Source organism: Xyrauchen texanus, chromosome 34 (genome assembly GCF_025860055.1).
Source record: "Xyrauchen texanus isolate HMW12.3.18 chromosome 34, RBS_HiC_50CHRs, whole genome shotgun sequence".
Classification (NCBI taxonomy): Eukaryota; Metazoa; Chordata; class Actinopteri; order Cypriniformes; family Catostomidae; genus Xyrauchen; species Xyrauchen texanus.
Window position 1 is genome coordinate 14,710,082 of NC_068309.1, and position 14,942 is coordinate 14,725,023.

The 14,942-nt window shown below is 36.9% G+C and overlaps 1 protein-coding gene across 1 annotated transcript in view; it reads left to right on the forward strand.

Moving 5' to 3' along the window:
- The window catches only part of LOC127628227 (guanine nucleotide exchange factor VAV2-like), a 286,511-nt gene that overhangs the window by 220,121 nt on the left and 51,448 nt on the right, over nucleotides 1-14,942 (forward strand). The window lies entirely within an intron of this gene.

Consider the following 14,942-nt stretch of genomic DNA (forward strand, 5'->3'; position numbering starts at 1 on the left):
ATGTAAGGACTGTGTCTGTTTGTATTAGATTGGAGATGTTTCTCAACAATGTACCACAACCACTTTTCAGTTATTGAAGCAAAGGAGTCATTCTGTAGGACTGTGATTACCTTGAAAAAAAAGGTAGAAAGTGCTAATCAAGGTGCTTTTGTGAAAGGTTAATTGTGATGAAGTAGCTCTTTAGTCACATGACTGAGACACTTTTCAAAAGAGTTGAGGTGCCAGGGTGTTTTGGGTTTTTCTAGATTACATAATGTTCCAAGTGAAATAAACCCAACCCTAAGTCTGTATGATATTCTTGTCCCTATAGTGTAATCTATAAAATTACATTACTGATTACAATTTTTGTTGTGTAATTTTTAGGGCTGTCGATATAACGCGTTGATTCAGTGCGATTAATTTTATTAAAAATAACGCCTTAAAAAAAATTTATGCAATTAATCGCAATGCCCCGGGATTGTAATAAGGAAGATTCCTGAGAAATGCAGCTTGCAGTACCACCTGTTTACTGCACTACAGCTGTGTTGCAACGCACAGACAGCACAAAACACATTCGTTACGTTCTTGCATTCAAAACATTTGATGGAGCGCAAATTCGAACTAAGGGATCTCAAATTGTGTTCTAAGTATTAAACTATATTTAACTTGACACAGTGACCTAAAAATTTATGTTTATGATGCAACGCATCCCAAAACGCTACACAAGCATGTCTGATGCATATGTAAATTGATGTGTCCTTAAACAACCCCTCATAATAAATCTCCAACTGATTGACAAATTCACTTGTGAAATGGATTGTGTGCCAATGATCAGTAATATGGTAGAAACAATACATTTTATTCTAAAGCCGTTTTTTGTATTGTCTTATCAATGATGAACTCTTCTGCCACAAGAATGTAATGCATTTTAATGATCTGAATATATATAATTTTTTTATATTTAAAGATAGCTATGTATAATTATTTTATCATTATATATTGAATTATTGTTATATGAGGGGCTTTCACAGCAAGTATTTTTATATGCGATTAAATGTGATTAATCGCGATCGGGACATCATGTAATTAATTCGATAACATTTTTTAATTGATTGACAGCCCTACTAATTTTAAATCAGTACTGGATTACATTTCAGAAGTAATCTACCAAACACTGACCCCAAGAATGATCAATAGTAATTGTGATGCTAAACTTTGCAAGGGCCACTAATAAACCTATTAAAGCCACTTGATGTGATATAATGTAATACACATTTATCTTGATGCAGTGATTTCAGGCATTTATATTTGTCTGTTTTGCATATTAACCGATATATAGTTGTACATTTTCACCAGAACGTATTTGGTATCCTCGTGCAGCTTGCAAATGTTTCAACGATGAATCTACAAAGTGATGTAACAGTGGTTCAGAAGGGGAGTCCCATCACAAAGTATTGTCTTTATTTTCCACTTCTGTGTTATGACAAGTGAACAGGTCCTGGGTCAGTGGCCATGGGCTTGGAGTACTTTGCAGTCAGGTGTGAACTGAGCTGTTGTGACTGTTCTTGGTAATTTAGTGCTATGAATTTGGATTAGTTCCTCATTTAGTGTTGTTGTTTGGCTAATCTGTGAGTTCACAGCCAATCTAACCTTACTGGATTTCTCAACATCATTGCCTCCTTCCACAATATTTAATGTGGTCATCCAGAAACTGACATAGCATGAAATTGTTCAATTTTAGCAAACAGGCTATGTCTCTTTTCCCAGTTAAATAGCAATCAGATGTGCACATCATGTTATCAATGATTTATTTCACCCTAACTGGTTACTGCTATGTTATGTTCTCTCAAGAGATTGTAGGTACTAGTGCCACAGGTTAAAGCACTCTGCTGTAGATACAAACAACTGCCATTGGCACCTGTCTGTTCTGCCACCTGTCTCTGCAGATTGAAAAGTTCAATCTGTGTGACTTGAATTCAGTCCCACCAGGTTTTGTGGCACTTTTCCTCACAAACTCACAAATAGTCATAGTATACTTGTTTAATTTGTGTCAGTGACAGTATAAATACAATTGCTTGTAATTATTTTAGTGCATATCAATTGAATATGCAGCTAGCAACAAAAAATAAATACACACAAAAATACAATACATTTAAGAGATGAATCCTGTGATATGGCTAATATGTGTTCAATTAAAGACCCTTAATATTTGGTATATTAAATGCCTCAGACAGTGCAAGTATACCTTGCTGAGGTAAAAATAGTAAACCTACAATAGAAATGTAAACTAAAAACACATGAGGATTCAATGGGCAGGCCTGTCGTGATTATTACACAGCCTGATCACAATTATCTGAGAGAACTGCGATTTATTGAGCACTTCAAATTGTATTCACATTGTAATTCCAAAATAAGGTATTTTTAAGCAAATATAGAAATGCCAATGATTAATGCATTCTTGTGTCTCATATTCTGGTGCAGCAGTGCATCGTCATGTGAGCACTCCAAATGAACAGTTACCAATCCGCACCTCGGACCATTTAGAACAGCTCCAAAAGAGCGCAAGAAGATTAAATGCTGTGATGGACTCACACCTTTTAGAAGTTTAGATTAGGCTTTTGGTAGTGAACACAAAACATACCAGTTTCACTTTTACATTCATGTAATGGCAAATGTTCTTGTTCGTTGTGAGATCATACATGCAGGGTTGACACAGAGGAGGAGACAAGAAGATGCTTACACTTTTACTGTGGAGATGATACAATGTGCAGTTGGATATGTCTTGACTCCTTCAAGCTTTGAGCACTTGTTTTGCAGCTTGCAAACAAAAAATGACTGATTCACAATAACTTCAGATTTTCTGTTTATGCAGAAAATTGCAGATATAATTTACAATTGCAAGCTACCACAAAAAATGCAGAGACTGGTTGAATTTGCATAAATTCTTGCAATCCCAATATCACAACATTCTTGAGGGACTGTGAAAGCTGAAGTATGTAACTTTTTCAGCGTTAAAATACATTCTTCTTTCCAGCTTAATATTAAGAGACAACTACAAGTAACAAATTCATTGGTACATTTTGTATCTGTAAAACTGTAAAATGTCTTGGTGCCACTATAAATTCCCTCTGTTTGTTTAGAGGAGCAAGAAGAGGGGCAAATTCGGAAAGCGGTTTTGAAAACATTGTTTATTTTTGCAATTCTTTTTGGTGGCGCTAGTGTCGCAGAAATGACATACTTCAGCTTAAAGTCAAGATAATGGACATGTTTTTAAAGCATTTATTTAACCAACACTTTTGATTTTCATAGAGGCTTGTAGGTTACCTAGGATATTTTTTTCTAAACTCCTAAACCTAAGTATTAAACTTCATGTAATTGCTCCTGCACCGTTCATGCTATGGACATGAATGATACCTTAAATCACACTGCTCATTAAGTATTAAGGTGTGTTGTTACTTTTTAATTGATCAGACTTATATTGAAGGAGAGAACCAAGCAAAATGTGGGTTGTGGGTTCTTGTAACATGGGCCTGTAAGCAGCTACCTAGCAGCAATCCAAAACCTCTTAGCAACTGAATTGCATTGTGAATAAAGCACATTTTCTGTTCTTAAATACTGAATTTTCAAATATTGAAAATATCAACATGTTCAAATAGTACCATTTTCAAAATTGTAGTATGACTATATGACATGAGTACTCCTTTAATTTAGCTAAATTGTGCTCATCCCTTTGGCTATAATTAAATTGGATTAAATGGATCAGAGCCCAGTTGCAAGAAAACCCTTAGATATATTTGTAAGGCTATTTTCACTAAGGGTTTTCTTACATAAAGAGGTTTGCAATCGGCAGTAGGCATAATACATTGAAAAACCAGTATCTGTAAAAACTATTCTGATACATTTCTAATTGCATTTGGCACCTTTTTCATTATGTTGCTAGTCTTATGATTTGTTTACGTTTATAGAGTACCATTGGAGACTGGAGAGAGACTGTTTGTACCCAGAACTGCAGTGTTTTGTCATCATCAGAGAGAGTCTTTGAGGCAGTCTTTTGGGAGAGGGGTTTCAGAAGAAGTGGGTAGACCAAAGAAAGGCCTTCCTAATCTCCACAGACTGAGGAGATCTGTAAGAAAAACATTTAGACTCAAGCTGTAATGTACACATACAGATGAATCACAGAACTTTACACCATGTTGGCCCCTTCTAATGTGTCAAAGATGATCACAGCTTATAGTAGTACACAGGGTCACTTTGGCTGGGTCAGTTTGCCAGGCATCAGTCATCAACAGCACGTGTTCCTCTTTTCATTCCATGCCCTCAGTCAGAGAGATCTGCAAGTTCTCCATACTGTTACCTTCAAATTCCCTCTCATTCCTTCATGCTTAAGTCACTAGGATCAGTTTCAGTGTAACAGTGTGGAATGAAGTTAACTTTTATTGACATATTGTTCTGATTTTAGATGGATTTTTATGCTCTGCTCTAAACATGGTTTTCCCTTTTGGGTTTGTGGTTGACTGAGCAAAGGAAACGTTCAAGAATGCTGTTACATAAGTGAAATCAGCACGAGTGCTCTCAGAGCAACCGAATTCTAAACCGAATTCTAAACCGAATGGTTTAGACCGAATTAGACCACAAAATATTTCATAATTCCAAAGAATGCTTGGTATCGGCCCAAATGGAACTGTGCACTTTGTGTCGAGAGGGAATCTGTCTGCACTGTAGACATTCAGGTTACTACTATTTAGATATTGAGTTAGTCCATATTAATTCATTAATCAGATTTCCATTGGCATTTTATTTCAAGCTCAGTGATTCATGGATATGACAAAAATATAGGTTTAATCAGCCTTCATAACATTAATTTCACTGCAAGGCATATAGTATTTATGGATAAAGCAGTATTCAAACAGAAAGACTCAGAGTGAATATGAAAATAACTTTTTGCCACACTGGCCAATGGCAGGTGAATTGAAAAAATTAATCAGTCTAAAATTGAAATGAAACTCTGTTGTGCATTATGTATAAAATGAGTCAGTTTCTGACTCCTGGTGAAACTGCCCCTGAAAAAGAAACACAAGTATTTTTTTTCCTCTTTATTTTTGTTTCGGTGGCTTAATGCAAGGCATATTTAGGCATCCTTGATACATTTTAAATGGTACATTTTTGAGGTAAGTTGTTAGAAGATGTGCAAGTCGTGACAGAGGATTTCTTTAGTGGATGGTTACATTTGAATTACATATCACTTACAATAATGATGTTAAGACTGTCATTCTTAAACCATGTAATGTCATGGTTCCTTATAAAGTTACCGGACAACGTTTTGTTAAATATGCCCTTGGTGCTTGGCAAATGGCCCTTGAGCATCATGGCACCTCATGCCATCACGCAATTGTTTGCAAAAGCATAGGGCCTATTTTTGTCATCCACGGTTAAATCAGACAGAACATAACCCCATAATGCAGCAGTTATAAAGGAACACACACTCCAGATTCTGCCCTCAAACATGCTACCTAAACTCCACTGCACAGATCACTGCACCAAACATAATGCAGCTAATGCCTGTCCTCTGGGACTTGAGGTCACAGGATAAAGCGATAAGAAATCTTCCTGCCTCCATTCATTCACTTTGCCAGTTTTGCAGTTTGGAAACTGTATGATTCACAGAAAAACAAATATCCCCTCAATCCACGGTGCTCTGACAGACAGCAGCTCTGTGAGCGGGGAAAGTTGACTCTGCTAATGAGGAAGGACAGCAAGCCATCCATCCTTAAGGGTGAACTGCACAACCTCAATTAATACTTCAAACAATCCCTTCTCTATGTGGACACAGTGCTGAATGTTAGATTGAGGCAAACACCTTTCCTTTTATTAGCATGACTATTTCTACCTACTGTTCAAACATGAACATGCATGTCATGCTTTGTAATTTTAAAAAGAGAGCAGTCCAAATCATGTTCAAAAAGGTAATTATTTGGGTTTTAGCAATTTTAGTGCTCTCTCACAGGTTAAGGAAATTCAAGGTGAAGGAATTCTTGTAGGTGCTGTTCCTATTATAAAATGTGGTTGTAATGAAAAATGGTTCAAACAAAATTTTACCATTTGAGAATTTCACCCTCTTTTGAACTAGCCCTTTTAGGAAGGTTTCAATTGACAGCACATTTCTCCTCAGAACAGTTGTTATACAGTTATTTAATGTACATTTGTTTTATTTAGACATTTCTCTAGTTCAAATAAATGTAATTGTGTTTATATTGTGCTTTTGTTGCTGTTCCAAAGCAGCTTTACAAAGAGTAGTACCTGACAAATCCCTTAGGGGCAATTCAACATGCAAGGAACAGATGTATTAGTAGATGAGAAAGAAACATTGGTAGAGACTGAGACAGTTTTCAGAGTGGAATAAAATGATATAAGCATCATGAGGACTGGTTAGGGTGCTTTAGACTGCTGTAAACTTTGGGTTATGATTGTTAGGGCCTGTACTTATTATCAATGAGTAAACATACACATTCACCCATTACTCTATACAAAAAATATATAATAAAATGTAAAAGGAACATAGTCAGATCCCAAATACCCTCAATGTCAAAGGGCATCTGTAAAATAGCTCAAGGATGGGCAAGGAGGAGGCGAGAACCGGCTTGTCAATATAAATGATAATTTAATGAAAACTTAAACCAAAACACATAAACAAACACACATGACGGACATGCCCATAATTCTCTCTCTCTCGAACCATCGTCATCCTTTATCCCTCGCGCGCCTCATCAGGCCGATTGGGGACCGGGCGCGCGATATTCTGATCGGCCGCCCCCTCCGCTCCACAGCATCTAAAATCAATTAAAAACTAAATCTAAATGTTGTTCACAGTGAATTTATCCTGTCCAGGAGCCACAGCCCCAAACAAAAAGTTAAATCTAATTATCAAAACAAAGCGGTTGAAGATGGATGGATGGATGGATATCAAAACAATACTCTTTGCTCATATAAAGTATGGAGTTAGAATCATGCCAAAACCTCACACACACACACACACAAAACGTGTTTTACTCACACCCAACGATTCACAAACAAACTCAGTGTGGTTTGCAAATACAAAACATCACTCACAAACAAATGCATTTTGTTCTGCAAATAAAAAACTTACCTATCAAACAAATACAGTATGTTTTACATATACATAGAAACGTATTTCTTCAATGACAAAAATATCCTCCAAGTACAAAACAAAATTCTACAAGTACGAAAAACTGTCACGTGACTTTTGGCACTAATTTTCCGCCTTGCTGATCCACACACAAATGCCTTCAGATCCACACACATGCTAGTAAATTGTCATGTAATTCGCACTCCACAACATCAGGTGGCGCTGTTACCGATTTGCTTGGCGCCGCCACGGACATGGAAAGAGAAGAGAAGAAGAAACGTTAGCGTGGGTAGGATGTTTTGAACAGGATGAGTGGCCAACAGGTGAGTTTGCAGTCGTTGCTGGTGAAAAATCAAATGTTAACTAACTAAACTCCAGAATGCAGCCAGTTTGGTTCTCTTTAATCTTTTTTTTGTCGTCTTTTTGACACCTTCAAAACCTTTTATTTCAACATTTTCCCCGATGTGACCACGTTGCATTGTCTCCTGGGTTGTTTGTTGTCAGTTAAACAAAGTTATTGTAGTTTTTTGGTTGTTCCAACCCCCCAGATGTTTTAAGATTGTATTCACACTACAATAAAAATAATACAATCTACATGTCTTTGGTTTGAACATTCATTATGATATTAAGAGAGCTGAAAGTCCGCTGCTAGCACTGCTTGAGGAAAGATATGCTTCGTGCTGGTCTGATTTGATTAAACAGAGAAAAATCAAACATGAGACAACCTCACTGATTCTGAAATATTTATTTGGTTTTAGTGTGAAAAGAAATGATAGGCCTATACTGTAACATCTCTTACAAACCAGTTATTAGCAGGGGCACTATTCTGTAAATAAGTGTTCTTTTGTTACCCAAATGTATGTAGAGAATGTGAGAGTGTATTTGTGCTACAATTGCATCGAATCAGGTCCTTTGCTGAGTACGTTTTATTGTAAGCCTTGTAAGTGCTGGACATACTGCACAGTAAGTAGGTAGATGTCTGAGCCATGTGATTGGGAGTGTCCCAGGGGATTTATGGCTGCCCTTAGTGCTGCCATTTGCTCATCACTCAGTACATCGCCCATCTCAGGAACAGTGACACCATGGTGTGGCTCATCAGGCAGACCACTGTCCTCCCAGTCCAAATGTGGTAGGTACAATCCCTGAAAAGACATGTAAAGTGTTTATGTAGAGCAGTGGTTTTTACATCAAGGACCCGGACCACATTTGATAACATTTTGAAACAAACTACAGAAATACACAATATTTATTCTGAGACTGAATAACATTACTTTCTGTCAATGTATGTTCAAATTAATGTCAATGGGATGCATTTTTGGTGAAATTTATAAAGAAATTTGTGGAAAAAGCCTATTTCTAGAAAAAGTCAGAATTAAAAAGTTGTGTGTGTGTGTGTGTGTGTGTATATATATATATATATATATAATATAAAAGACCCCCTTGAACCTCCCTCAAGTTTATTCTTAAAACTGATTGAATATACTTTAATTCAATTAAAATCTTCGCACATACTTGGCGCACTGTGGCTGTTTCTGCTTACACTTTAACCTCCTGTAGTATTTATAACTGTTCCATGAACATATTAGCACCAAATATCTCCACATCTTTTCACGTGAATTAGCGTCGCTAAAAAAAGTTTGCGCTAATGACATTTCAACTCCAATAAACTCTTCACAATTAAAGCCTCCCGTTACTTTGTTATTTCAGTGACTTAACATGACTCCTCAGATGGTGCTTAAACAAATGTGTGTGGCCTGAGGTGGTCTTCACTTCAAAATTCACCTTAAGACCAAGACGTATCAAGTGTAACATTATATGTGACCATAGTATAGTTTAATTTAGTTAAGTTAGAAACAAAATGGAAAAATTAGCCTAATCGGTGTAAGCTAGGTTAGCTCCTGCGGTACCATAAGCTACACACATATAAATATGTATATGTATATATATCTCACCCTACCCACGACAGACATTCCTGGAGTTTAGTTAGTTAAAATTTGATTTTTCACCAGCAACGACTGCAAACTCACCTGTTGGCCACTCATCGTGTTCAAAATACCCTATCCACGCTAACGTTTCTTCTTCTCTTCTCTTTCCATGTCCGTGGCGGCGCCAAGCAAATCGTTAACAGCGCCACCTGATGTTGTGGAGTGCGAATTACATGACAATTTACTAGCATGTGTGTGGATCTGAAGGCATTTGTGTGTGGATCAACAAGGCGGAAAATTAGTGCCAAAAGTCACGTGACAGTTTTTCGTACTTGTAGAATTTTGTTTTGTACTTGAAGGATTTTGTTTTGTACTTGGAGGATATTTTTGTCATTGAAGAAATACGTTTCTATGTATATGTAAAACATACTGTATTTGTTTGATAGGTACATTTTTTATTTGCAGAACAAAATGCATTCGTTTGTGAGTGATGTTTTGTATTTGCAAACCACACTGAGTTTGTTTGTGAATCGTTGGGTGTGAGTAAAACACGTTTTGTGTGTGTGTGAGGTTTTGGCATGATTCTAACTCCATATATATGCCTTTCAGAACAAATACTACTCAATGGAAGGTATGTAAATGCTGTTTTTAATTGGGTGTTTCAAAGCTGAAGTGTGGTATTTCTGCACCACTAGTGTCATCAAACGAAATTGCTGTTTTCAAACAGATTTCAGAAAACTTCATAAATCTTCCATTGGTTGTACAAACAGAAAGCCTTGTCTCCAACCCACACCAATGGCCTAGCCAGTGTTGCTGTGTCAGACTGAATGTCAAACAGATGGCTTACTTATAGTTGACTCTTCATATTAATATGGGATACAAGAATGTTTTTTTTTCCTTACATCGGCTTCAAAATTGTTTTCTTTATTTTACGTTTCAAGCTGTTGCTGTTGTTTTGCAGGTATAAATGTTCACATAGAGGGATTATCACTAGGGCTGGGTGATATATTGAATATTCACAAGATAATTGCAATGATTTTGCTGATGGAGAAAAAAGGCAATATTGTGATGATTTTAATGTTTATTTAAAAATATATATATATATTTGACCATTTATTTGTCCATTTATGATTTTAGTAAAGTTGCACTATGTAAGATGTTTTGGATAAAAAATAACAAATTGCCAGTATTGATTAAGTACATAAACAATCAGTGTTCAAAACAATGTCCTTACCTTACTCCAATTCATTTTGGTAAGCCTATAAATAATTTGGATTAATTAGTATTATTTATAAATAATTACTAAAATTACACATTCTTTCTCCTAGAGATGAAAGTAGTTTGGTGTGAAAAATGAAAATCACCTTGTGAAGATGCTGGAGGAGACAGGTAGACAATTACAGTATATATATCCACAGAAGTCCTATATCGACATAACCTGAAAGGCTGCTCAGCAAGGAAGAAGACACTGCTCCAAATCTGCCATAAAAAAGCCAGACTACAGTTTGCAAGTGCACATGGTGTCCTCTGGTCTGATGAAACAAAAAATTAAACTGTTTGGCTATAATGACCATCGTTATGTTTGGAGGAAAAAGGGTGAGGCTTGCAAGCTGAAGAACACCATCCCAACCATGAAGCATGGGGTGGCAGCATCACATTCTGGGGCTGCTTTGCTTCAGGAGGGACTGCTGCACTTTACAAAATAGATGGCACTTTTAGAGCAGTTCACATGCATTTTGAATGAATGAATAATGGAATGAATGAATGAACATTACATTTATATAGCAATTTTCTGACACTATACACAAAGCGCTTCACACAGCGAACATGGAACTCTCCTCAACCACCCCTAGTGTGCAGCATCCACATGGATGATGCGACGGCAGCCATAGTGCACCAGTACACTCACCACACACCAGCTATTGGTGGAGAGGAGAGAGTGGAGTGATAGAGACAATTAATTAAAGTGTATTATTATGAGGCCATTGATGAGGTCCAATGGGGGAATTTATACCCCTACTAACCTGTACCTACTGGCATTTTTAATGACCAACGAGAGTCAGGACCTCAGTTTAATGTCTCAGTATAGTTTACAGTATAGTGTCCCCATCACTATACTGGGGCATTAGGACCCACAAAGACTGCAGGGTGAGCACCCCCTGCTGGCCTCCCTACTACCTCTTCCATCCGCAAACTTAGTTTTCCCCAGGAAGTATCCCATCCAGATACTTACAAGGCTGAACCCTGCTTAGTTTCAGTGGGCAACTGGCCTTGATTTCCAAGTTGAAATGGTGGCTGGCATTGTGAAAGTAAAGTACTTGCAGGTTCAAGCATTCATGCAATTCCAAACATTAATAACCGCTACAAGTTATTATACAAATTTACAAAGGCGGCACAGTATAACAGAAAAGGAGGTGACAGCGTTTCATCAGAGCCAGAACATAGTAAACTACACACTGCTCTTAAAAATGTTCAAATAAAAGCGCCAGGTGAGGGTGAAGCTAAAAATAGGACAGCAATATATTACTTTTATACAAAACAAATCTAATCCATGAAATAATAATGATAATTCAGTAATATTTTATATCCTAATAAAAAACTTGACCAGTCCCACAGTAATTATTTAGTATTATGCAATATTCAACTGTTTTCCAAAACATAGTAGAGTAGTTTTTGCACACCTTGTTCATTCACAAAGCTTGTTTTAATAAAAATATATGAAGGTTAATAATGCTTTTTATTAAGATATTATGTATCATTGTTTATGGAGTGGTGGTGGCATAGTGGTCTAAAACACAGAACTGTTAATCAGAAGGTCGCTAGTTCGATCCCCACAGTCACCACCTTTGTGTCCTTGAGCAAGGCACTTAACTCCAGGTTGCTCCGGGGGGATTGTCCCTGTAATAAGTGCACTGTAAGTCACTTTGGATAAAAGCGTCTGCCAAATACATAAATGTAAATGTAAATATGAAAGGTCTCATCAGTGAACATTATTAAATCGCATTCTCCTTTGTGCTCATTTAGTGAAAAACTGTGGGAAGCATGCCTTTATTATTTTTTTAAATATATTTTTATTTAATGCCTTTAAAATATTTAATCTATCGTACTTGCTATAATGGCTGTTTGGATGAAATGTTGGTTCCTCACAAAATCCTTTTTGAGAGCAAATACGAAATTATCGAGATATATACACTGGTGGCCAAAAGTTTGGAATAATGTACAGATTTTGCTCTTATGGAAAGAAATTGATACTTTTATTCACCAAAGTGGCATTCAACTGATCACAATGTATAGTCAGGCATTAATAATGTAAAAAATTACTATTACAATTTTGAAAAAAAATCAAAACTTCTTAAACTACTTCAAAGAGTTCTCATCAAAAAATAATCTACATGCAGCAATGACAGCTTTGCAGATCCTTGGCATTCCAGCTGTCAGTTTGTCCAGATACTAAGTGACATTTCACCACACGTTTCTTGCAGCATGTTGCTGTCTTGTCGGGCACTTCTCACGCACCTTACAGTCTAGCTGATCTCACAAAAGCTCAATGGGTTAAGATCCATAACACTCTATTCCAATTATCGGTTGTCCAATGTGTCTGTGTTTCTTTGCCCACTCTAACATTTTCTTTTGTTTTTCAATTTCAAAAGTGTCTTTTTATGTTCAATTCTTCCCATAAGGCCTTCACCCCTGAGTCTTCTCTTTACTGTTGTACATGAAACTGGTGTTGAGCAGGTAGAAGCTGACAGCTGAGGACATTTTAGGCATCTATTTCTCAAACTAGAGATTCTGATGTACTTATCCTCTTGTTTAGTTGTACATCTGGCCTTCCACGTCTCTTTCGGTCCTTGTTTGAGCCAGTTGTCCTTTGTCTTTGAAGACTGTAGTGTACACCTTTGTATGAAATCTTCAAGCATTGTATAGCTTTCACTCTTCTAAACAATGATTGTCTGATGAGTTTCTAGAGAAAGCTGTTTCTTTTTTGCCATTTTTGACCTAATAATGACCTTAAGACATGCTAGTCTATTGCAAACTGTGGCAACTCAACAACAAACACAAAGACAATGTTAAGCTTCATTTAACGAACCAAATAGCTTTCAACTGTGTTTGATATGGCAAGTGAGTTTCTAGTATCAATTGAGCAATTTAGCATGATTACTCAAGGGTGAGGTGTTGGAGTGATGGCTGCTGGAAATGGGGCCTGTTTAGATTTTCTAAAAAAATACTTTTTCAAATAGTGCTGTTTTTTACTTAAGTAAGTCCTAACTATGCTTTTTGATCAGTGATTGAAGTACCAATCTCCTTCCAAAACCACAAAATCTGTACATTATGTCAAACTTTTGGCCACCAGTGTGTATATTGAATATTGTCAATAGGCTTAAAAATATCAAGATATTTGTAGCCATATAGCCCAGCCCTAATTAGCACCCAGCAGCTCTGCCAGACTGGCAATCCTCCAACTATCGGCTGCGGAATCCAGCTGGCTTCTCTCTCCATCCAGTCTTTTCCCCTGATTCAGTAAAATCTGCTCTGGATTTAAACAAAGATGGTGGTGGCTTTGATATTTATACAGCCTACCAACACAGGTGCAGTAGTTTCAACCTACCACTGCTTATCGTGTTTTGGAGTGGTGGTGGCGTAGTGGGCTAAAGCACATAACTGGTAATCAGAAGGTCACTGGTTCAATCCCCAAAGCCACCACCATTGTGTCCTTGAGCAAGGCACTTAACTCCAGGTTGCTCCGGGGGGATTCTCCCTATAATAAGTGCACTGTAAGTCGCTTTGGATTAAAGTATCTGCCAAATGCATAAATGTAAATGTGGTATCTCTTACAAAAATACAGTCTTTTGTCACATTTACCACATGTGAAAGGAATAGTTCACCCAAAAATGCCATCCCAGGTGTGTATAATGTTCTTTCTTCTGCTGAACACAAACAAAGATTTTATAAATGTATTTAAGCTTGTTTGGACCTTCAGAGTTTTGGTCACCATTCACTTGCATTATATGGACCTACAGAGCTGAAATATTCTTTAAAAAACCTTCATGTGTGTTCTACAGAAGAAAGAAAATCACACACATATGGGATGGCATGAGGGTGAGTAATTGATGAGAAATTTTTCATTTTTGGTTGAACTATTCCTTTAACTGCAAGTTTGGATCAAAACGTTTTTGCAAAAGTTTTAATGTGTTACTGCAGTGAATTAAATCACAGAAACTCTATAAAGCCATTAGTATGTAAACCAGTAATTGCTCTTTTGTTGTACTTGTAATTGTTGTACTATTATTAGCCTAAATTTGCATTGAAATATACATGTATTCTGTTAAACTACTTGGAGTACTATATAATAGCAAAGTCATGGTATATTATAACATTTAATTATCTTACTGGCATATTAAAATCCTTTAAAGTGGAAACATACCATCTTAGTACACTCAGACAGGTTGTTAATTGCTAATTAAGATCTCCAGTGCAAAAATACTGTAAATTATTTGTCATCTAAACAGAATATATGCAAATACCCTACCACTGCATCTCTATATGAAAGTATGTGTCAATTTCCCTATCACTTTTTTGTTGGAGCAGAGAAAAAGAGAGATTTGTTGTCATCCTTTGAGGCTATGTCTGTTGTGTGTGAGCCAATCAGTCAGAGTGCTAATCTCATGGGCAGGCCTTTAATTCAAGCTGCATTAGCTTTTCACACTTGTTCTAGCCTACAATTGGACACATCAGCAGAAGTGAGTAAGGGTACTTGTTGCTGTCTGGTAGCACAGCCATCTGGCAGAGCTACTGGGGTGTGTGTATATGAGAGAGTGAGCTCTTCTCTTAGGGAGGGATGGTTGACTGATTTGATTGCTGTTGTGAGAATACAGCTGGGACCAAACATGGAAGGA